The sequence below is a fragment of the Papio anubis genome, chromosome 2, assembly GCF_008728515.1.
Source record: "Papio anubis isolate 15944 chromosome 2, Panubis1.0, whole genome shotgun sequence".
NCBI classification, from domain to species: domain Eukaryota; kingdom Metazoa; phylum Chordata; class Mammalia; order Primates; family Cercopithecidae; genus Papio; species Papio anubis.
The window spans coordinates 25,538,518-25,563,317 of record NC_044977.1 but is presented as its reverse complement, the minus strand read 5'-3'; the positions used below and the strand labels follow the sequence as shown (position 1 = coordinate 25,563,317).

Sequence of the window (24,800 nt, the reverse complement as noted above, 5' to 3'; positions counted from 1 at the left end):
CATGTCCATTCCCTAGAGGTTTTATTGATTCTCTGGGATGTTGGTCTGCACATGGCGATTTAATAAAATAGCCAGGTGATTGTAACATGCAGGTAAGTTTGAAAACCACTGACCACCGCTTCTGTTTTTCAGATGAGGAATTTGAGGCCCAAACCAAAGAGATTAAGTGACTTGTCCAAGATCCACAGAACCAGAACCAGAATTCAGATCTTCAAACTTGTTATCAAATGTTTTTACCAGGACATCACATATTTTTAAGAAAACGTGGGTTTTCGTATTTCAGATGTACTTTTAAAATTATGTCCTTGGCTGCTTAGTCTAAAAAATATTTATTTTATTTATTTTAATACTGGAAATATGAAAGGACATGACTAAGATCCAACCATTACCTTAGTTATGTCATAAGAGACCTTAGGAACTGAGAATTAGAAACATTCATGTATCCTATAACTTGTCCACATTTTCTGGAAGCAAATCAGGCAAATAAATAACCCAAGTGAAATTTTCTTAGGTCAGATTAACTCCATGTCACTATTTCTATAGCAGGAATTATATAAATGCCTGTGTTTATAACATGGGTCATTCTCTAGGAGAATGTTTAAAAAAACATTTTATTCTTTTCTGGTGAATATTATAGAAATGTTGGAAATATATGAGTATAAACAAAAAAATCACTTGTAGGTAATCTTATCATCCAGAGATAACAGCACAAATGTTATGTTGCGAATCAAATGGTGAAATAAATGCCTTTTTAATGCTTGTTATGTGGGTGTTTTCCAGTTGTGCACAAAATAACTATATGAAAGGCACTGAAACACACTTCATTTTGCAACTGTTGCCTCATCTATTTAACAAATGGTACTAATTGTGCCTGTTTATGTAGTTAATAAAAATGTAAAGATAACTGAAAGGTAGTTTTTCCATGCTCAAATGTTCTCTTACATAATGTCTACCCAAAATAGCCTTGTTTGTTTTTTCCTGCCCTTTGTTTTGCTAATTTGCTTTTTAATTTTGATAATACCCTCTTAATGTTTTTACGTTTTTCTTCATTTTCTTAACTGCAGGGATTTCTTTCTTTTTTTCTTCTTTGTCCTTATTTACCGTGTGTTTCTCTCACTGCTATTCATTATTTTCCCATTTCTATTTTATTATTCTGGTCATTTTTATACATTTGATTTTTCCATCCAGATACTTTGTTAGATGTTGAAGGATTAACAACTAATTATCATCCTTGAGATCTCGTCTTAACTTTTATCAGTATTAATAATTCTTTTCTTTTCTTTTCTTTTCTTTTCTTTTTTTAAAGAAACAAGGCCCTTTACTGTTCTGGAGTCCAACTTAATTAGTCAACTTCTGTGTTTCTCTGTGATGCTCCTGCCATCCAGAACAACAGCATAATGCCCGACCCCCCTGTCTCACACACACATAAGGCAGGCAGTTAGGAGATTTTGACATCTAGGCTGCAGCTTTTCATTGAAGATCTTGCAGAAAATCTTGTTTTTGCATAAATGCATGTCACTCAAAATAAGCAGCAAAGGGAAAAAAAAAGAGTAGCTCTTGGGTTTTAAAAGAGGAAGTTTGCTTCCCCCACCCCTGGTCTCAATATTTAACATCTGGTTCTGTCTAAAGATGGGGAAGAAAAACAGACTTAAATCTCCATTCATCCTGTCTTACCACCAAACAGTTTGATCACTGATAACATTTCTATTTTTATTGTAGTCTATATGGTCAGATGTTTTTGTTAATGATTTGTAAGGGAAGATAATGCCTTATATTTCTCTGAGTGGTTATAATGTAACATGCCAACATTTCAAATCTCTAGATAGGGCTAGATTTAATCGTTATTTAATGAAACTTTGAAGGAAGTAAGTTAATTGCTGGACCTCATGTGTTTCTGTCTTATTTCAGAGAGAAGACAAAAAACAGAAACCTTTAATTAATCTACTGATGATATTTATTTTATTTTAAAATTTTAATTTATTTCAACATTTGAATAAGTAATACATTCAAACGGGCAGAATTGAAACAGTCCTGTGAGATACCTGTGTTTTTTAAAACTCTATTTTAGAAAAGGAATTAACTAGGACTTTATATCTCTTTGTTCAATATAATTTTAAAGAAGAATTATTGAAAAGTAGATATGTTTTGCCATTTGCTGAGAATATTCTGTAAGTAAGCTTGTCTCTTACAAAAACTAAATGTGTTCCTACTTCTGATAATGTGTGTCAACTTAAAATTTGAAATGGCGAAGATAAGTTGCTCTGCATCTGCCCTTCATATGGTACAGCTTAGTGACTGGCCCTTGCAGCGCTTCTACCGTTGTGATGGGTAAAACCAGCAGAAACTGCCTTGCTCTTGAGCTTGAATAGGTTAATCAAAAGGATAGAGCTTCCACTTTTCATTATTCTCCTTTCTACTTTGATGGACAGAATTAGGGGATGCCCATGGAAGAGACATTCATACCCATGAAAAGCAAATTGCCCTGATGTCTGAATCACATTACAAATTTGAATTAAATTACAAACTTAAATCAAGTTTAATTTTACCTTCATTGTTGTACATGCCATCAGAAATTCAAAAGCATTTTATTGGAAAACTGAATATTTATTGAAATCCAGAATTTATTATGTAAACTTGGTGGTTAGATTTTTCTTTCTCTTTCTCTCTCTTTTAACCTTTATTTTAGGTTCAGGAGTAAATATGTAGGTTTGTTATACAGGTAAACTACATATCATGGGGGTTTGGTGTACAGATTATTCCATCACCCAGGTAATAAGCATAGTTCCCCATTGGTAGTTTGTTGATCCTCTCTCTCCTCCTGCCCTTCACCCTCAGGTAGACCCTGGTGTCCTTTGTTCCCCTCTTTGTGTGCATGTGTTCTTGGAGAGAACTAAACAACAAGTGAGAGCTAAACAAGAGGATATATGGTATTAGGTTTTCTGCTCCTGCATTAGTTTGCTTCAGATAATGGCCTCCAGCTCCATCCATGTTGCTACAAAGAACATGACCTCATTCTTTTTTTATGACGTGTAGTATACCATGGTATATGTGTACTACGCTTTCTTTATCCAGTCTACCATTGATGGCATTTAGATTGATTCCATGTCTTTGCTATTGTGAACAGTGCTGCAGTAAACATATGTGTTCGTATGTTTTTATCTTGGAATGATTTCTATTCCTTTGGGTATATACACAATAATGGAATTGCTGGGTGGAATGGTAATTCTGTTTTAAGTTCTTTGAGTAATCAACACTGCTTTCACAGTGGCTGAACTAATTTACACTCCTACCAGCAGTGTATAAGTGTTCCCTTTTCTCAGCAGTATATACGATTCCCTTTCCAGCACCTGTTATTTTTTGACTTTTCAATAGTAGCCATCCTGAGTGCTGTGAGATGATTCCCATTGTGGTTTTGATTTGCATTTCTCTAATGATTAGTGATGAACATTTTTCCATATGCTTGTTGGTTGCATGTATGTCTTCTTTTGAAAAGTGTTTGTTCAAGTTCTTTGCCCACTTTTAATGGGGTTGTTTTTTGCTTGTAAATGTAAGTTCCTCATAGATTCCAGATATTAGACTTTTGCCACATACGTAGTTTGCAAATATTTTCTCCCCATTCTGTAGGTTGTCTGTTTACTCTGTTGATAGTTTCTTTTGCTGTGCAGAAACTCTTTAATTAGGTCCCATTTGTCAATTTTTATTTTTGTTACAATTGCTTTTGGCATCTTCTTCATGAAATCTTTGCTAGGTCCTATGTCCCGAATGGTATTTCCTAGGTTCTCATCCGTACTTTTATAGTTTTGGGTTTTACATTTAAGTCTTTAATCCTCATGAGTTGATTTTTATGTATGGTGTAAGGGAAAGGGTCTAGTTTCAATCTTCTGCTTACTAGCCAGTTTGCCCAGCACCCATTTATTGAATGGGAAGTTGTTTCTCCATTGCTTGTTTTTGTCAACTTTGTCAAAGATCAGATGATTGTAGGTGTGAGGTACTATTTCTGGACTCTCTATTCTGTTCCATTGACATTTGTATCTATTTTTGTACCAGTACCATGCTGTTTTGGTTACTGTAGTCCTCTAATATAGTTTGAAGTCAGGTATTGTGATGTCTCCAGCTTTGCTGTTTTTGCTTAGGATTGTTCTGGCTACTTGGGCTCTTTTTTGGTTGCATATGAATTTTAAAATAACTTTTTTTTTCTGATTCTGTGAAGAATGTCATTGTGAAAGGAAGATGAATTTAAAAAAAAATCACAGTGTTGGCCTGGCGTGGTGGCTCATGCCTGTAATCCCAGCACTTTGGGAGGCCAAGGTGGGTAGATCACAAGGTCAGGAGTTGGAGACAAGCCTGCCCAATATGGTGAAACCCTGTGTCTACTAAAAATACAAAAATTAGCCAGGCGTGTTGGCAGGCACCTGTAGACCCAGCTACTCGGGAGGCTGAGACAGGAGAATTGCTTGAACCTGGGAGGCGGAGGTTGCAGTGAGCCGAGATGGCGCCACTGCACTCCAGCCTGGGCGACAGTGCGAGACTCAGTTCCAAAAAAACAAAAACCAATCACAGTATTATGGTATTCACCATACAAGTTGAAAAAAATCATAAGCCGACTTTCTTTCTGATATTAGCCTCAGTTCATGGACTTTGGCTATTTCACGTTGAGTTTTGGGGGATGAGTTTTGACAGAAAGTAGAGGTTCCTCTCCTGTGGTCATGAGCTTGCATTTCAAGGAGTTAATGTTAAGGGTGCAGAAGTCTCGTTCTTCTTTATCCAGAGAACGAGGGGGAAATAAATACATTTTATACACACACAGTCAACATATATCTATCCACATATTTATGCATATTTATAGTCATTAATATGTAATATTTTCACATGTCTAACTAAATATCTGTTTCTTAGATAAAGGAAATTATATGATGTATACTTGTGTTTTTGTTTTTGTTTTGTTGTTTTTTTTGTTTTTTTTGGTTTTTTTTGTTTTTTTTTAATTTTTTATTATTATTATACTTTAAGTTGTAGGGTACATGTGCATAACGTGCAGGTTTGTTACATATGTATACTTGTGCCATGTTGCTGTGCTGCACCCATCAACTCGTCAGCACCCAACTACTCGTCATTTACATCAGGTATAACTCCCAATGCAATCCCTCCCCCCTCCCCCCTCCCCATAATAGGCCCCGGTGTGTGATGTCCCCCTTCCCGAGTCCAAGTGATCTCATTGTTCAGTTCCCACCTATGAGTGAGAACATGCGGTGTTTGGTTTTCTGTTCTTGTGATAGTTTGCTAAGAATGATGGTTTCCAGCTGCATCCATGTCCCTACAAAGGACACAAACTCATCCTTTTTTTTATGGGTTTCTTTCGGCCAACATTATGATGGTGAGATTCATCCTTATTGATGCACATTGTTGTACTTTGTTAATTTTCACTGCTGTTGAGTATTCTAGTTGTGACTGGTTCATAATTGATCTGCTATTGATGGACATTTATTTTGAACAATGTTGCCATTGGCTCATGCCTGTAATCCCAGCATTTTGGGAGGCCGAAGTGGGCAGATCACGAGGTCAGCAGATCTGGACCATCCTGGCCAATATGGTGAAACCCTGTCTCTACTAAAATACAAAAAATTAGCTAGGCATGGTGGTGCACGTCTATAGCTCCAGCTACTTGGGAGGCTGAGGCAGGGGAATGCCTTGAACCTGGGAGACAGATTGCAGTGAGCTGAGATCGCGCCACTGCACTCTAGCCTGGCGACAGAGTGAGACTCCGTCACAAACAAACAAACAAACAACAACAACAAAAGTTACCATTATTCAAAACAAGGTTCTGTGCATGTCGCATGTCTTTTGGTGCATATATGCATGCGTTTCTTCTGGATATATGGAGTAAGATTGTTGGGTTGTTGGGTATGTATATACTCTGTTTTGGTAGAATGTATATATTTTTAAACGTAGTTTTATATATTTATGTGGTATCTGTTATTAACATTTTTTGGTCACTTAATAATGAGTTGTGGCTTGTTAACTGGTTAGTTCACAAGAAAGTCTTGCCTACTTGTATTGGGGGTAATATAATAAGGTTTGCATAGTTTCAGTGGAACTTGTAGTTCAAAGACTCAATTCTAGCCCCTAGTTGGTTTGTGACATTGGATCTGTCACAGCCTTTAGGTTTGCAGTTTCACCTTTGTAAGTAAGATATAAATTAATAAATGATCTCTGAGTTGACTTCCATCTGTACAATTCTGTGATTATTTCAAAATATCCTAAAAGAGTGTTACAGAAGTATGTTTTTTAAAAATATGCTGCTGACTGTGGGGAAACAAACTGCCCTGTAAGGTTAATGTCAGATTGTATCATTTTTACAGTAATGAAGTAGTATTAGGTTAGGCAGAAATCTATTTGGATTTTTCAGTAGCAAGCCTTTTAGTAATAGGCTAGTTCACATAAGACCAATATTAAAATAACAATTTTTTTCTTTACATGGTAACAGTTGTCAAGAAATTCAACAGAAAATATTCATAATTGGCCGGGCACGGTGGCTCAAGCCTGTAATCCCAGCACTTTGGGAGGCCGAGACGGGCGGATCACAAGGTCAGGAGATCGAGACCATCCTGGCTAACATGGTGAAACCCCGTCTCTACTAAAAAATACAAAAAAAATAGCCGGGCGAGGTGGCAGGCGCCTGTAGTCCCAGCTACTCGGGAGGCTGAGGCAGGAGAATGGCGTAAACCCGGGAGGCGGAGCTTGCAGTGAGCTGAGATCCGGCCACTGCACTCCAGCCTGGGCGACAGAGCGAGACTCCGTCTCAAAAAAAAAAAAAAAAAAAAAAAAGAAAATATTCATAATTAAATTAAAGCACTACAAGTGTATTACTTACTGTTAAGTAATTTGATGACCTGGAATTTTATGCCCAAAGAAATCTTTGTATTTTATGTTACATTTTCAGTTGAGTTTATTGAGTCAGATGAGCATGATCAGTCTTATTTTTAGTGTTTGCCGGGTATATTTTAATAATTCATTCTTTTTCTTATGGCCTTTTCTCATATATAAACTATATTTGCAAGTTATTTTCAGAGTTGGAAAATAATGAGCTAATATTTTCATACTTCATATTCATAGATGAATAACTAGTTATTAACAGTGCATATTTAATTTATTTTTGTGAGAAGCTTCCTTGTCACCTTTGTTCGCATTTCTTTTTCAAAGTTTATAGTGTATATTGAGTTCAGTTCTACTCCTATGATTAGAAGCATGTGGATGTACTGCAAGGTGGAACAGCTACACCTCAGATTTTCCTGAGAGTTGCTCCTGATGAGTTCCTTAGCACCCATTTGTGACCTGGAACTGGAAGTTATAATAGGCATTTTAGTGAATATTTCATGAAATTCAGTTTATTCCATTTAAATGGATACTTTTTTTCCTGAGATTTTTTTTCCTTGTTCTTGTGTGAAAATATTAATGACAGGTAAATAATAGATTTTGTGTTAATGGTGTCATTTGTTGAACTAAATAAGAGTCCTATGTCAATCCCTCCCCCTTCCTTTTTTTTTGTTAAACATTTTAGCATCTCTTAAATAAAAGCATCTGGTAACCAGAGGTTTATGGAAGGAACACCTTCCTCCATCAGTTCCTTATGAAAAGACTTGCTTCTCTGCATCACAGCTTTTCAGAGCCCCTAAGTTCATTTTATCGTTGGCTTATTACTGCAGGGCCAGCTTCCCAGAGAGTGCTGGGCATGCTTGTGTGCTCCACCCAGAGTTCTGCCTTTCACTTTCCTTTTCTCAGGTACCAGAATGTAGCGGCATTTCCTGTAGGATTCTGCAGCTGCTCCTTTCAAACCACTCTCTGGCCTTGTTCTGTGATGTTGCTTTCAACATCCCACCACAGACTGTGTCAAGATCTTTCTCTTTTGATTAGAGGTTCTCATGACAAAATAAGTTAACAGTGCTTGACTGACATTTTCCAAGGATATTATGCTGGTGGAAGCAATCAGGGAGGCCCTATGGCTCTTTAATTATTAAGTTACAGAGAGATACATAACAGTAGGAAAAATCAGTTCCAGAGGAGAAAGCATCTTAGTGGTGCATTTGGAGAAAATACTTTTTTATTTCTTTACTGGTTGGTCTTACCTTTTCAATTTTTTTTCCTCCTTTCCTGATCTTAAGGATAGAACTAGATATGGCAGGTGGATTGTTTGTGTTGAGGAATCTCAAAGGTTAATGGTGATTGATGGAGATTATTGAGGGAAGAACTAATTTGCTCTTTTCTCAAATTAGACAGAGGTGAGCCACACTTAGACTGAACTTGTGATGTGCCTGGTCCTCTTCCATTTCTTGTAGTGGGAGGGAACAAGGAAAGAGCAATCTTTCTGACCTTTGGCAATCTGTTGACCCATCAGAAGAATTTAATTTTTCTCCCAGGATAGAAATGTGGGGGTGAACTGGGGTGTGGTGATGAGAGAATTATCAGTCTGATGTTGATATTTACAAATGTAAAAAGTACACGCTGTTCTAGAACTGGGCTGTCAAAGACTAGGAGGGGATAAGTACTTCAGAGTTATTGAGCAAGAGGGATGACAAATGAAAGTCCCATAAGTAGTTGCCCTTGAGGTCTGACCTGAAAGAGAAGCTAACTCACTCTAAAACAATGATGCTCTAGTCCAGTAGTGACGTTAGCAGCCTCCCCGCTTGGGAGGGACTGACTGATAGATATGTGGTTTGGGACAACAGAGAGGAATCACTTTCACAAATCTTTAAATAAGTACTGAGATCTTGAAGATGCTTTAGATGTAGTTTTACCTAGAGGCAGAGCAGTGAAAAATAAAGGATCTTTTGAGGTTCCTGCTAAACCAGTGCTTTCAGACATTAAACATGCATAAGAATCACCTGGGGATCTTATTAAAGTGTATATTCTGAGTCAGCAGTTCTGGCGTGGGACCTGAGATTCTGCATTTTTAACAAGCTCTGAGGTAATTGCTATGCTGCTGGTCTAAGGACCAAATTTTGAGTGTCATTGTTAGATACTTATTTAAATAAGATTTAAATAAGATTCACCACTCCGTGTATTTAGTTTTTCCTTGTTTACACTTAAATGTGAAAATGCTGTAAACAATGAAGAAGATATTGTATTATTCCTTGTGGCATATATAAAATAACTATTATGGAATGAACAGTGATAAAAATAGATATTAATAAAATCCAAATTAAACTCACCAACTAACATACTGAAAATAAATTCTGATCAGAAACCAAATGCTAGGCCACCCATTGCTATTTACAGATATCCCCATGTGGTACCATATTCTTGTGTGTGACACCAGATGTCTGGAAAACAGATTCTTGTGACAGATTTTGACACAGGAAATTTATCTTGCTCCATAAAACTTAATGGAAAAATGTAATGCTTAACTTCACTCCGTTTAAAAAAGCCGGATTTCAGTGTAGTCCGTAGAATCAAGTGGGGTTTATTCTTGAGAGCTGCTGGGAGTCTCTCTATCAAGAGAATTCCTTAAGAGAATGTCAGCAGGTGGCATGGTATTTGATTGGTTATTGATAATATGTGTTTTGAGTTTGCCATATTCAGCTCAGTATTCTATTTTAGATCATGAATAAAGGATATATTTCTTTACTACACTAAATATTTATCGGATGAATCATTTCTGGAAGTGAGGGAATTAACTGTGGTATTTTGAAAGAGAAACACATCTTTTCAGAAGTACATCAACAGTGTGATTTCTGAATGTGTTTCAAATGGTTAATACACCAGGGGCTGAGAGTCTGCCAGAGTAGAACATCTGCTTCTAAGACATAGGCTTCTGGTGCATTCTTCTCTGTGCACTATTGTTTTCTTTTGCTTTTTTTTTCTCAATTTGTTAAATCTAGATTATATTTCATCAAGGACACAGGGAAGAAACGCTCTAAACTCATTTAATATCTTACAACAGCGAAATCTTCAACAGATCTTTTAAATTTGGGTAAAAATCTCAGAATTCCTAATGATTAAATTACGCCTTGTGATAACGTATTATTGAAAGTGGTTTTCTATTTTGAACTCCCCACTCATGCAGTTCTCCCTCGTGAAAGCATGGTTGCACATGCAGACCTCTGCATTCCTGAGCAGCATGGGTATAAGGGGTCCTGTGTTGGCACAATGGGCAGCCTGGATGGGGAGGCAGTGCCGTATCTATGATGTGCTCCCCTGTCAGCCTCTTTCCTGAATACACATCACTTCTAACCCTGCAATCTGTCATATTGCCAGACTGATCTACATCTGTATGCCTTCATCTGCCAGGCTTGTTGCCTGGCACGTTCTTCTGCATTTGCTCTGCTCCTCTTAACAGAGTTGAACACCTCTCTTTAGCTCCTGTGTTTTGGAAGGACCTTGAATGACCTTAGTTGTACAATTAGAGTGTATGTAATTGTGCGTTTCTATATCTAAGTAACCACTAGACTGTCAACCCAGAAAGCAAGGACTGAACTGGTCTTTATCTTGTATTTCCATTATCTAATGTAGTGGCAGATTTTAGCAGGTCCTCAAAAAAGGTTCATTGAGTGAATAAACTTTATTACAGTCAATGAAACTCGATATATGTTGATTATAATTTTTATGCATATAAAATCAATCTGAAAACAGGGAGAACTGATATTTGTATAAATAAGCTGTACTTTTAGACAAAGAAGCAGCAAGCTGTGACATGAGTAAGATAGGTAAGAAAATGAAAAGATTTTCTAGTGCTGCTTTGCAGCCTGATCTTTGCGGATTATTTGTAGCACTTTTTCCTCTATTTGAATATTTAATTTCTTAAGAAATAATTAAGCAAGAAATCATTTTTTAAAAAATTAGTACACAATCTTCCCATCATTTTAATGTTTAACAGAAATATTAAAATTTGTTTTAAAAATTGTTTTCTTATTTTTATTACATCAAAATGATCAGTGTCTTCATGAGAGGAGTAACAGTTGATTCTGGTGCTTACCATATAAATTAAGTCCTGCAAGTCTTGGGTATAGCAATGCATCTATTGAATAATCATTTCCCTAATAGCATTTACATAGGTAGACAGCTACAGTGATCTGTTAAGCAGTATTTTTAAATGTCTTCTTAAAAGTATTGTAATGATAGGTCAGGTACAGCTGGACGCCAAAAGAATTACGCTAAAAAAATCAGTATGTATCTTTAGTGTTGATAAGTTGGATTATTAATAGTGCTTGACTTTTAAACAGAGACCCCCACTGAATAGAACTAGACGAGCCAACATCTAGGATGATTTCTTATCTAGACATATGTCAAATCTAGTTATGTTAAATTGTCTTCAGAAAACACATAATATAAATGGCAGCTTAATTAAAAGACACTGCTGTTAGGTCTATAAACATTCTATGTCTTTGCTTACATTTTACTAAATACAATGTCAGGGGTTTTTCTACCTTTGAGAACTTAAAACTTGTAGAAATTAAGTCTATTGTCAGTAGAAATCAGTGGATTAGCTTAATGGTGTTCTCACAGTTCAGTTCATTGTGTGATTATCTAAGTAAATATGTTTTGGGAATTAATTGCAGTAAATTACTTCTGATTCAAATCTGAGTATGCTGCTTTCCAAATAGGATAGTACAAATTTCTTCTAAAAACCTTTCCTGGTTGGTTTTTGTATCGGAGAAAATATAGAACATGTAAAATTTATAATTTCTAATGTAAAAATTACTTTAACAAGAATAACATTCTTAAATATGATGTTTGATACTTTATACACAGCTTCTTCACTTATTTCTATTCTCAGAGAGAAAAGAGCCCTATCCTTTCAAGTGCTAGTATTGAGTATGGTGATAATAACAGATTGGTAGCTCTAATAGTGCTAATAACAATTAACATTATTGAATGCATACTCTTTATCGATTTTCTAAACTAATTCTCTACTGCTGTATAGCAAACCACCCCAAAACTTTGTGGCTTGATTTAACAGCAGTTATTATTTGTCATGGTTTTGTGGGTTTACTGAATGTTTCTTCTGCTTCATATAATGTTGGTTGGGATGCTAGTTCAGCTAGAAGGTTCAGTGGCTTTACTCACATGCCTAGCATTTGGTACTTGGCAGCTGGGAGCATACTTGGGTCTTTCTGCGTGATTGCTTGGGCTTCCTCAGAACATGGCAGCTAAACGCAAGATAATTTTTAGAGGCAGAGGCAGAAACTACCGAACTTGTAATGCCTAGCTCAAAATTTATGTAGCATCATTTCTACCACATGTTATTGAGTAAAGCAAGTCACAGGCTACTTCAGTAAAAGGGGAGGGAAATAGACTCCCCTGTGTTGAGAAGAGTACCAAAGATTTTGTGGCCGTTTTTAATTTTTTACAAATTGAGCTAAGTACTCAATCCTTTACAAAATTAGCTAAGTACTTTTACAATGTATGTTTTAGAGATCAGAAAACTGAGCTTAAAGAGGTTAAGTCAGTGTCCAAGGTCATCTAGTTAGTAAGTGGTTTAAGCTTTAGAGCAAGCTTGTCCAACCCATGGCCTGTGGGCCGCATATGGCCCAGTACAGCTTTGAATGTAGCCCAACACAAATTCGTAAACTTTCTTAAAACATTATGCGATTTTTTTATGACTTCTTTTTTTAAGCTCATCAGCTATTGTTAGTGTTAGTGTATTTTATGTGTGGGCCAAAGAAACCAAAAGATTGGACACTCCTGCTTTTTTTGTTTTTTTTTTTTTTTTACTTTAGAGCTGGAGCTTTTCACCATTGTAATATATTACCTTCAATGGTATAGGCAGATAAATTTGTCCTTCTGCTTCAAAGCCAATATCTGAGGATAGTTTTATTTATGTGGGGGGATAATTCTGTTTGCAGTGAGACTGAGATTATGAAGGTATTTGGATCACATTATTGAGGAGTCATCATGTGGTAAAAGTAGTAGTCTCTCCAAATTTGGAAATTTCTGAGTTGTTGGGTGAGATGAAAGGTAAAACTTTTACATCTGATGTTATCCTGTGTCTACTACAAATATTAGCACATTGCCTCACCAAGAGCAAATAAATAAGTCAGCTTCTTAAACCTGAAGTTTCCCAGTGGGCATTTTCCATTCTACTACAGTTTATATTTTTCATATGGTTTCAGTATTCTAGTGTTTACTATTCATTAACATGAAACACAGATTTCAAATTGCCTTTTAAAAAAATTATTTCTGCTGCTTTGTGGTTTTCTTTGTTTTGAGGACCAGTGTTATTCATGGAGTTTTCATTGTTGAAAAAAGAAGAAAAGAAATGTCAGTGATGTCTGTGATGGTAAAGAACAAAATAAAAGTCAAGGCTTTCAAATATACTAATTGAAAGTTTTTATGCTTACCGTAATTTCAGTTTTCTATGTTAGATTCTTGGCATACTGCCTTCAGGATTTCTTCAGTCTAAGACTGAGGCATATTGAGGAAAGTCTGTAAGTTGAAAACATCATATAACCTGTTGTACTTTCGTGTTAGTTGTAAGTTGTGAAATGGATTCACAATTTTTGCTTAAAGCATATAGACATTTTAGTGCCAGAGTTATCTAGTCTCCTGCTGATCAGAATAAAAGTGGTAGATAGCCCCATAGAATGGTATAGGGCCATAGAACATATGTACCACAACCCCCTGGTTTTATAGAAGAAGGTTTGGATAAGAGAAGCTTTCACTGTGGTTCATATCATGGAATAGTGTGAAGGACAGAGTTGGGTCTAGACACCTGGTCTATCAACACTGTGTTTTCTTCCACTGTATCCTAGTATTTCCTTAGTTAGCCTTGTTATTAGAAATGTAAACCAGGTATCCAAAAAGGTCCCATCGCCACCTCTCAGCTGTAGAACACGTTAAATCCAGCTTAACTTTTGCGTTTGTGAAAATCTTAGACTTTTAAAAAATGCACATATATACACATATGTATGTATATATATATTTATATTAGTCATCATTATATTCAGAAAGTTTAAGACTTTTATAGTGGTTCAGGGAAATTGTACTGCTGAGAACTAGTAGATTATTACAGCTACGTTTTTCTATGATTACTTTTTATTTTTCATTTTGAAAGAAAAAAACTACCTGGCATAGTCTCAATGCTTTAAAAAGAAAGCAGTTCTCTGTGAGACCACTGACATCTAAATTAGTGTTCTTGTCTTGAACTGTTATCATGCATATTAAGACATATCATATATCTAATAAATGGAAGAAAAATGTAGTTAATTGAATCATCTGGTTGGGTTCGTCTATACACTTTTCTTTTGTGATGTTATATGACAAAGAATACATGTGATGTGCTAATTTATCTATATAACTAGTCTGAGGTTTCTTGCTCCTAAGAATAATTTAATTTTAGTTGCATTTTTTAGGAGACTATTATAAAGGAAGGAGATAAATCACGAACTAGATTTAAGGATCCAGACCCCTCATTCTGTTTAAACCACTTTTAGACTGTGGATTTAAGTGTGTGAGCTTTCTGTTGTCTGGTTTTTATTTCAAAGATATGAAATTAGAACTAAGAGGTTTTTGTTTTGGGGAAGGATGTGGAAAAAATACTGGTGTGCCATTTGTGAATGTACTGTGGGGGAAGGACTGACACTTTTTAGAAAATTGGGGATCAGTGGGTTCGTGCAAGTGGTTTGGCTTCAGTGCCCCAGAGATGCCTTCTCCGTTTGAAAGCCGAAGCAGTGTGGTTGCCAGTGGGGCCTTTCAGAGGAAGGGAAACATTGCAGTGAGTCTGGAAATCTATTCTGTCTCCGGTAGGCACATCTCAGGTTTATCAGAGAACATCAATATAATGGCTTTTTAATGACATTTTTGTTTCTTACTGAAAATAGGGCAATTTAAAGAAGAAAAGAAAGAAAAATTTTAATAATTCTACTAACCAGAGGTTACTATTGATAATGCCTTTTTGTTTATATCCTGTATTTGTTTTCCTGTTTACATATAATCTATAATGTGCTATTTATAGCCTTTTAATAGAACTAAGATTGTACTGAGCATACTACTGATTATCCTGCTTTTTTCACTCTACACTTTCATTTTACCCACTTTCCCCTGATCCACTCACACAGTGTTATGTGTGAGAATAGATTTCCAGACTCACTGCAGAGTCTCCCATCCTTCAGAGGGCCCCATCGGCAACTAGGCTGCGTTGGCTTTCAAATGGAGAAGGCATACCTGGGGCACTTCATATGCACTTGCACTACCACTGGTTCCCAGTTTTCTATGAGGTATCTATATCAGATCATGCCTGAAATAAGTAGGAATTGCTTGGCAAATTTGTGCTTGTTTTTATCTTTATATTTGCACATACTGAATAAAGATAATTTTAATCCTGGGGAAGAGGTAGAAAAAAACTCATGATTTTAGTTTTCTTCTATTAGTATTGCACGACATAAGCATCAGAGAGATGACATTTTTCCTCCTATGGTTCATTTGTGTTTTACTTATCCTATTCCAAAAGAACAGTATTGAAGTGAGACACAGATATCAATAAGGAAAATTTCCAGAGCCAGAAGAAGGAAGGAACTGTCAGGGAACAATTAGTGTGATGGGAAACTATGTTATGCTTCCTCAGAAAGTATGACAAATATGTTACATTTACTTGAGTTTCTGGAAACTGCACATGAGGGATATAGCATTAATTTCCTTTGTCTTGTTGGTATTCTGTTTTACCATTCATGAAGAAAGAAAAAAATATGAGAGAAGAGAAAAGGTCTCAGAACTCACAGAGTAAAGCTATTTTTCTAATTTAAAGTCAAACTCCAAGTTTTAATTCTTTATTAAAGTGGGTTTTGGTTAAAAATTGTTTTCTGTAAACTAATTTTATAGGCTATTCCTATCTGTTCATTAGCACTGTTTTGGGGTCAGCAAATTATTCCTTATTTATAGTTTAAAAATATTTTTTATAATCTTTGAAATTAACAAACTTTTATTGGATATCTATTTTAAGAAGTTGTAACAGGTATAAGACTTTTTCTTCTGTAACAAAGACATGTGCTCTGTTAGAGCTGAAACACAGTATCTATGTAAAATAACCATGGTGCCCTTCAGGGAAACCTCTGTGCCCTGGCAGATAAAGTGTTGTGGCACGTCACATATAGGAAGGGGTAGGGAAAAGATTCCATGGAAGTATTTTGACATAAAGCTGGTGCATTTGAGAATTCAACAGGCTGAGGCATAGAAACATTGTATCAGAGTGGAGTGCTTAACTCAAGGAAAGCAGACCATTCAGATAGCTTGGGGAGAAAACAGAAGTAGTGTGAGAAATGGTGGAAAGGGCACTAGAATACTTGAGGAAAATATTATTTCCCAGAATTTCTAACTATATTCTATTGAGTAAAAACAAAGCAAAAACCATCCTTGATTTGTCAACAGTGATAAAAATGATGTAACAAGTAGAAGTAGGATTTTCCTGCTGGGTTTGGGGTAGAACTTGGAAAAAAATACCTGACCAAATATATCTTTTTGATCCATGCATTTAAAATTAAGGTAGAGGATCAGGAGCAATAAATATGGATTAACTGACTCCATTCAGATTGCCACTTCACTGTTTTATGATAGGCTACTGAGAATAGCAAATAATAAAAAAGTTAATGTAGATTTGTTTAAAAAATTTGTTACTACTGTTGTTTCAAGGTCAAGTTTATTTTGCTTGTTGATGAAAATGGTCTTTTATCACATAACTCTAAGTCATAGAAGTATAGTTTGAATTTCCAATGTTTGTAATGTTTCTTTCTTTTTCTTTTGAAAAATAATCAAAGTTCTGTAGTGTTCTCGTTGCTTCTGTGTGAATCTCGTAGCAATCATGATTTTCCATTGTGTTTACAGAACTTTCATTTTGTTTTATCATAAAGAAATGAAAGAATGGATTATTTTTTCTTTTTTGTCTCAAATAACGGAGTGGTCTCCATTTTAAAGGTTTATTTTACAAAAAGATACTTGTTACAGATTAGGTTTCCTCAAAAGAAGTTAAATACTAAAGAAAAAGGAGTTTTCTTTATTGAAATAGATATTGTTAAGCTTTTAAACCAATTGAAAGTATGAGTGATCATATTATACTGTAGTAGGTTTTCGTAATAAATTTTCCAGATAAAACCATTTAGTGAAATCGTCAAAGAGATGTTAATCCTGCTTTAGCATTGATGCAAAGTTAAAATAACTGACATTAAAAAAATCATTCTGGAAACTTTATTGAATATATTGAGGTAAGGTTTATTGTGGTTCTTCTCTTCATACATACTGCTGTTAGAATTCTAGGAGGTTTCAAAATCCACATGAATGACCCCATTCAACCCTCAAGCTGTCCAATTCCTGACTTAATTTACCTTCACTCTGCTGTAGCTACCAGTTGCAGGGCCAGGTGCTTTTTGGCCAGAACTGCATCACCCTGGAAATTTTAAACACACTCTCTCTCTTCTGATTGCCATCTTTTTCTGGTTCCATCTCAGCTTTGTTCCAACTGCATTGTTCTTTAACTTTGGAGCTCTCTAAATCCCTTAAATTCATTGGGTATAGGATTCTGTCATCTTCATCTTTGTAATATCAGTGCCTAGACCAAGCCTGGCGTATGATAGGCACTCAGAGATTTGAAGAATAAATGACTAAATGATTGTATCAAATACTTGCCCATTGTTTGCTGTTTCTGAATTATACGAGGCTATCATGATAATTGATGATCTTAATAATGTGAAAATATGATTCTCTTACCTTAGTAAGAGAGCTATCAGTTTATTGGATGATAGTTATATGGAAAAAGAAGAAATGCTGCTATAAGTGTTTATAATTTTAAACAAAAGTGGTAAGTAGAATTAATAATAAATAACTTACTGATTGAAGATTTTCAAAAAATTAGATGCATCAGGATCTTATCTACATGTCTTATGTATTTTTATTCAAAATTTTTAGAAATGAGGAAACAGAGAGGTTAAGTAACATTTTCTTTATCTTTAAGCAGGCTGAGGATATTAAGCCAGTACTAACAAACTTAAGGACCAAACTCGTCAATATGTAAGATACTAGAAAAATTAATCAGAATATATTTTGAATATCTTTTTGGAAACTTCTCAAAGGACATTACATTGAGCATGATAGGCTGGTATGTTGTTTCATGTTTTAAGTAAGGCATTTGTAAATTGTCCATTTAAATCTATTTATTTTAGAAGCAAATATATTTGTCCTGTGAAGAGCATCCTTATTTTGAGGGATAGCTTCTTGCTGTTGATAAAACTTTGTAGATAATATGTTGAAAAGAATACCACAGGCCGGGCGCAGTTGGCTCACACCTGTAATCCCAGCGCTTTGGGAGGCCAAGACGGGCGGATCACTCAAGGTCAGGAGTTCCAAACCAGCCTGGCCAACATGGAGAAACCCCATCTCTACTAAAGTACAAAAATTAGCCAGGTGTGGTGGCATACACCCTCTGGAGGCTGAGACATGAGAATCGCTTGAACCCATGAGGTGGAGGTTGCTGTTAGCCTAGATAGTGCCACTGTACTCCAGCCTGGGCAACAGAGTGAGACTCTATCAAAATAAATAAATAAATAAAAAGAAAGAATACTACAGAGAGATCAAAGAATGCTCAAAGTTATCTCTCCCAGCCAGAATTTTGGATGTAACCTCCCTAGACATGCTAGTGGTGGATGAGGTGTTTAACAAAGGAAATGTAAGATCTTCCTTTAGTTGCCAGTTCAGTGTAGTTTTTTGGAATTAGTTTACTAAATTTCTGTTAAAGTGATCAGTTTAGTATCCAAGAAGTAAAATGGAGCAAGTTGAAAAATTGTCCTTCTGCCTGTGTTTCAGTTTAGATTGTTCCTGGGTGCACTGCTGACTTCTCTTATGACTTTGGGTAGACTCAGTCTTTATTGGTAATTGAACTTTTAATGTCTGTTGTGTACTCCCCTTAGATACATTGAAAACTTTAAAGCATTTGGGCAGGGGAAATGGGTAAGGATCCAGTTTTATTTAAGACTCTCAGGACCCATCTCAGTAATAGTATCTATTCCCATGAGAGAGAAATGAAAGGCAACACTTACATCAGCCTAGTCTCCTCACTTCGGAATCACAACATTCCTAAGGTCAGAAACAGTGTGGAGTAAATCTCTGAGCCCGTTTTGGAGGGCAGTACATCAGAAATACAGTGGAAATTGCTCTTTAGCTGGATGTGAGTTTCATTTTAAGCACCTCTGTTTTTATTCCTTATGTCCTGCCTTTCTTTTTATGTTGGGTTTGTTTCACCTTGTAAAAATTAAGAAGAGCATGTTCTAGCTTTTAAATGTGAGAATTGAATTATTAATAGATTTTGGGTAAAAGTGTCATCTCCCATTTCTTCTACCAATAGCAGCACACTCTCACAGACTTTGCACCTCACTGAAAACAGTCATTTAAAGTTTTCACTAATTCAGCATTTAAAGCTTTTTATTTCCTCCTCTGATTTATAGCACAGCTGTTTCTGGAATAGAAAAAACTCGAGGACTACATGCAATATAATTAGATTACATTCTTTGTGTGTGTCTCCTGCATTTAGTGGAGGCTACTAATCAAATCTTGATATATTTTCTATTTGTTTTATGAATTTAATTCAAGTCAAGATGGCTATAATTAGAGCAGATTACTCCTACCACATTGTATTATGATGATCTCTTCATGACTTTTTGTTTCACACTATGTGATAAATTCATTAAGGGTAGCATTGCCATCCTCCATCAAGCGATTATACACTTCCTTTGTGCTTATTATGTTGACTATAGCAATGTTAAACTGTTAAAACTTGCTAATAAACAGTGAAGCTCCATCATTCCAGTAGAGTCAGCATGCTAATTCACTGTAGTTCAAATCCACATTCTAGTTGAATCCCCACAATGTAACTTGACATTTGGAGAAATTGATTCATACCATTTTAAAGAAATATGATATAGGCAACAGAATCCAGGATGAAAGAGGTACCTTGTTACTTAGGTGATGACATTGTGGATGCATTTCACATCTCTCTTTCTCTCTTTTTAATGTAGCTCTTCTCCTTCCTTGGTTTTTACTCCTCCGTCCCTCTTTCTTCTTCAAGGCTCCTCTAATGTTAACATCTTTGGCAGTTTGGCCAATGTTGACAACTACTTTTTGATTATTTGGTATTTTAAAATACTTGGTATTTTAAAAAAACTTTTATTGGCTGGGCGCGGTGGCTAACGTTGTAATCCCAGCACTTTGGAAGGCCTCGGTGGGCAGATCACGAGGTCAGGAGATCGAGACCATCCTGGCTAACACGGTGAAACCCCATCTCTACTAAAAATACAAAAAATTAGTCGGGCGTGGTGGCAGGCACCTGTAGTCCCAACTACTCGGGAGGCTGAAGCAGGAGAATGGCATGACCCTGGAAGGTAGAGCTGGCAGTGAGCCAAGAACTCACCACTGCACTCTAGCCTGGGTGACAGAGTAAGACTCCGTCTCAAAAAAAAAAAAAAAAAAAAACCCTTTTATTGTAAAATTATTTATTGTAAACAAAATCCCATGTAAAGCAAATGAATAAATGTGATGGTTAATGGAATATATGTGGAAATAAGAAGCTTCTCTTTTAAGTGAAAGAACTGATATCAAAAATTCCATCTAAAATTTATTAAAATTAAAATTTCTTTTGGCCGGGCGCGGTGGCTCAAGCCTGTAATCCCAGCAGTTTGGGAGGCCAAGACGGGCGGATCCCGAGGTCAGGAGATCGAGACCATCCTGGCTGACACGGTGAAACCCCGTCTCTACTAAAAAAAAATACAAAAACTTAGCCGGGCGAGGTGGCGGGCGCCTGTAGTCCCAGCTACTCGGGAGGCTGAGGCAGGAGAATGGCGTAAACCCAGGAGGTGGAGCTTGCAGTGAGCTGAGATCCGGCCACTGCACTCCAGTCTGGGAGACAGAGCGAGACTCCGTCTCAAAAAAAAAAAAAAAAAAAAAAAATTTCTTTTATAAGATTATTCAGTGTATTCTTTCTGGGCAGATTTGTATTTAGTTGTCTGGGGATTGTTTTGTTTTAGTGTCAGAAATATATTCTTACTAAGTATCAGACCCTTTATTAGGCAGTCATCATTTTAGGTCTTATGATGATGGGAAATCCCATGGGCTTAGGGAAAATTGGCTAAGTGTGGAAAAATTGCATAATAGAAAAAAATTCCATTTACAAAGATGTGTGATTGTTTCTTTTCTTCTCTCTATGTCTAGATGGTTAGAGATGATTGTATTCTTGGATTGTTTTATTTTCAAAATTGAAAATTTTTTTTTTAAATGGGTGTCAGTCTGGGCACAGTGGCTCATGCCTGTAATCCCAGCACTTCAGGAGGCTGAGACGGGTAGATCACCTGAGGTCAGGAGTTTGAGACCAGCTTGACCAGCATGGTGAAACCCGGTGTCTACTAAAAATCCAAAATTAGACGGGCATGGTGTGGTGTGGTGCATGCCTATAATCCCAGCTACTTGGGAGGCTGAGGCAGGAGGATCGCTTGAACCCGGGAGGCAGAGGTTGCAGTGAGCTGAGATCACGCCATTGCACTCCATCCTGGACAACAAGAGCAAAAATCCGCTTCGAAAAAAAAAAAGTAGATATCAAAGGATGCAGAGTGGGATGGGGGAATAAAGAAAGCACATACTACATAGCAAAACATTGTAAACAAAAATAAGTCACAGTATCATATAAAAAAGAAAATATATTTGCTATGATAACAAATTTAAATGACATTAGATACCAGAATTAGTTTTTGGTTCTTTTTTTTTTTCCTTTTAAGCTCCAACAGAATAAGTTTGTCAGTTCTTTTCATACCTTGCTGTAGATTGCAACCTCTATAAATATATTAAATAGTAGATTTCTAAGATGATTATTTACATATATATGGAGTGTGTGTGAGTGTATAAGTATAAAGTAAATATATATATTCTGGAATGTGTATGTATATATGTATATATATATATTCAAATATTTTTAACAATATGAGCTTGAGTTTCTTTCAAGACTAAAGGCAAAATGTATTTTTTCATTGCCTTATTTTGTGCAAAAAGCCAAATAAAACTGTGGTGATCCATTTACAGAAGCCAGCAAATAGAAGTATATACACATTTTATAATCAATCAGTGAGTATTTATATAGATACTAGTGATTATTAGAGCTTCTAGACTATAAAAAATGTTACTATGTTTCTTTTAAAGTTCAGGGTCTACATAGCCAGTGGATCAGATACGCAGAATGGGTAATCACTGGCATGGTGTTTCAGACTTTAGATCTAACAAGTAAAAATTTAAAAAAAAAATTGGATATGATTAAAGGACAAAGAATCAAGGGAATGGAGTGCAGCCAATTCAGAAAATAAAGAACAGTTGGTTTACCCTAATTATAGTCATCTTGATTTTTCTTTTTTCTTTTGTATGTATCAATTGGAAGTTTGGTAAAATTAAATCTTTAGCCCAATTATAGAAATAAATTCATTGCAGATTTCCTAAGGTGATTTTATACTTTTCTTAAACTCAAATCTTAGAAGTTGGGAAGTTGGTTGTAGTTTGTATTAGCCACAAGTCTTTCCTTTGATATAGTAAAACAGTTTACTTTTTATTCTTTAAAACTGAATATCTTATATCTACCATCATCTAAATTGATGACATGTTAACATAAATGACAAAATCATATTGATATCAAAGATTCAACTAATTAACAAAAGTTTTACACTTGGATTAGGTTGAGTTGTGCAAAAGTGGCTGAATCTAATAAAATGATATAACATTTGTGTATATTATAATGAATTTTGCAGATGGTTTATGGGCACAGGTCAAGCATTAAAATAAAGCCTATGTAATGACCCCCCCCCCCCCACTTTTCATCAAAAAGCTTTTCATAGATAATATAAGTTATGGAAATAGGTGAATTTTTTTTTTTTTTTTTAGTTTTTTAGGGAAGATGAATTTATTGACTTTATAGAATATCTTACTGCATTCTTCTTATTACTACTTTTCCCACTTTTGATCATGAGTATCTTTATTCTATATTCGTCTTATACAGGAAGTAATGTGTCTCCTTTGTAAATGTTTTAGAAAGAGTGTCACCCAATGGTTTTATTGTCAGGTACATATTACATGATCTCCTTGGTAACAAACATGAGTTTTTGTTATTATTTGACAGTTATTAAACACAGATACATTAGTAAATATGGAGCAAAGAAACATAACTTTCAATGACAAAGTTCTGTTGATACATTATATGGTTTTATATGTTGTAAATTTGATGACTTTCTCTATATTAATTTTCTGCTATATTTTTATTGAGTACTAATACACTTGCCTCCATTCACCTCCCAACACGCACACACACTCTCTCTCTCTCTCTCTCTCTCTCTCTCTCCCCCCGCCCCTCACATATATACAGGCGCACATACACATGCATAATAGCTGAAGCTTCAAAATGAAAACATATGCAGAATGTACCTATTGATTTCTGGTCATTCTGAGTAAAAGGGGATATAAAGAAACACGGTTTGTTTAAAACTGGGAAGTTATTTAGTATTTTGTGTTTTAATTGCTTCTTACCTATCTAGCACTAGTAGTTTTATGCCAGTTAATGTAATATTGAAAATTTAAGAAATGTTAGCGAGGATTACAGGTGATTGATAGTACTATTTTGTAGTATGAAGCCTGGTTTAAATCTTGCCAGAATCTCCGGAACTTAATATGGAAATTAGAATAGAGGTGACACCTGTATCTCCTCCGTTCTAAACCATTTTGTCATACTACTACAGTTTTTTCCTTCTAAAACAGACTTCATCAAGTCTTCAGAATTCTGGATCTGTTAATCCATTTGACTCTCGATTTATTTCTTTTCTCTTTAATTTTTTGTTTTTGAGACATTGTCTCACTCTATTACCCATGCTGGAGTGGAGGGACGTGATCATGTCTCACTGCAACCTCTGCCTCCCAGCTCAAGAGATCACGTCAGCCTACCTGATAACTGGGGCTATAGGCATGTGCTCCCACACCCTGCCAATTTTTTGTAGAGATGAGGTCTGCCATGTTGCCCAGGCTGGTCTCAAATTCTGGGCTCTAGCCATTTGGCCGCCTCAGCCTCCCAAAGTGGTAGGATTACAGGGGTGAGCCACCACGCCTGGCCTGACTCTCCATTTCTTATAGTGGTACCTCTTAATGAGGAAAGCACATTAGAATTGCCCAGGGGGCTTCTAAAATATGCACATATCTAGAACCCATCCTCAGAAAATCTGGTATTTCGGTAGGAGTGGCAAGTATGTTTAACAAAAACTGTGCATTGATTCAGATGCCTCTTTATGTCATATCCCAACCAAAGTTTCTTACTCTGTCTCATGTTATTTTCTCCAGTTACCCTCTGCTCTGCTTTAACCATGCCAAAAATGATATAATACAAATACATTTTCATTTTATACTTATGTATTAAACTTTTGTACATGCTGTTTCTACCGCCTGAAATACCTTTTACTTCCCTCTCCATCCTCCCTTTCTCTCCACTCCAGGTCTTTTATCTGTCAAACAATGAGTTTTCTTCCTAGATTCTCCTCTGATAGCAAATCTTTCCTTACTCCTCCAGGTAGAAATAGTCACTCTCTCTTTTATGTTTACCATTTATATTTGATTATTATTTTTTAAGTGTCAATCTCTTCCATTAATCTGTGAGCTCAGTGAAATTATGTAATTTATCTTATTTGTGTTTATGTTAAATGAATACATGGATGACTAATAAATTGACAGCTTTGTTAGGAATTAAAATTTTCAATGTTTTCATAAACATTGTTTTTAAGGGCAGCATTCAGTTGAGGTTTTCATGATCAACCATCAAG

At 35.8% G+C, this 24,800-nt stretch overlaps 1 protein-coding gene across 19 annotated transcripts in view; it reads left to right on the top strand.

Annotated features, from left to right (window-relative positions):
* CBLB (Cbl proto-oncogene B) overlaps positions 1-24,800 on the top strand; it is a 213,942-nt gene that overhangs the window by 68,037 nt on the left and 121,105 nt on the right. The gene's annotated exons all lie outside the window — the stretch shown is intronic.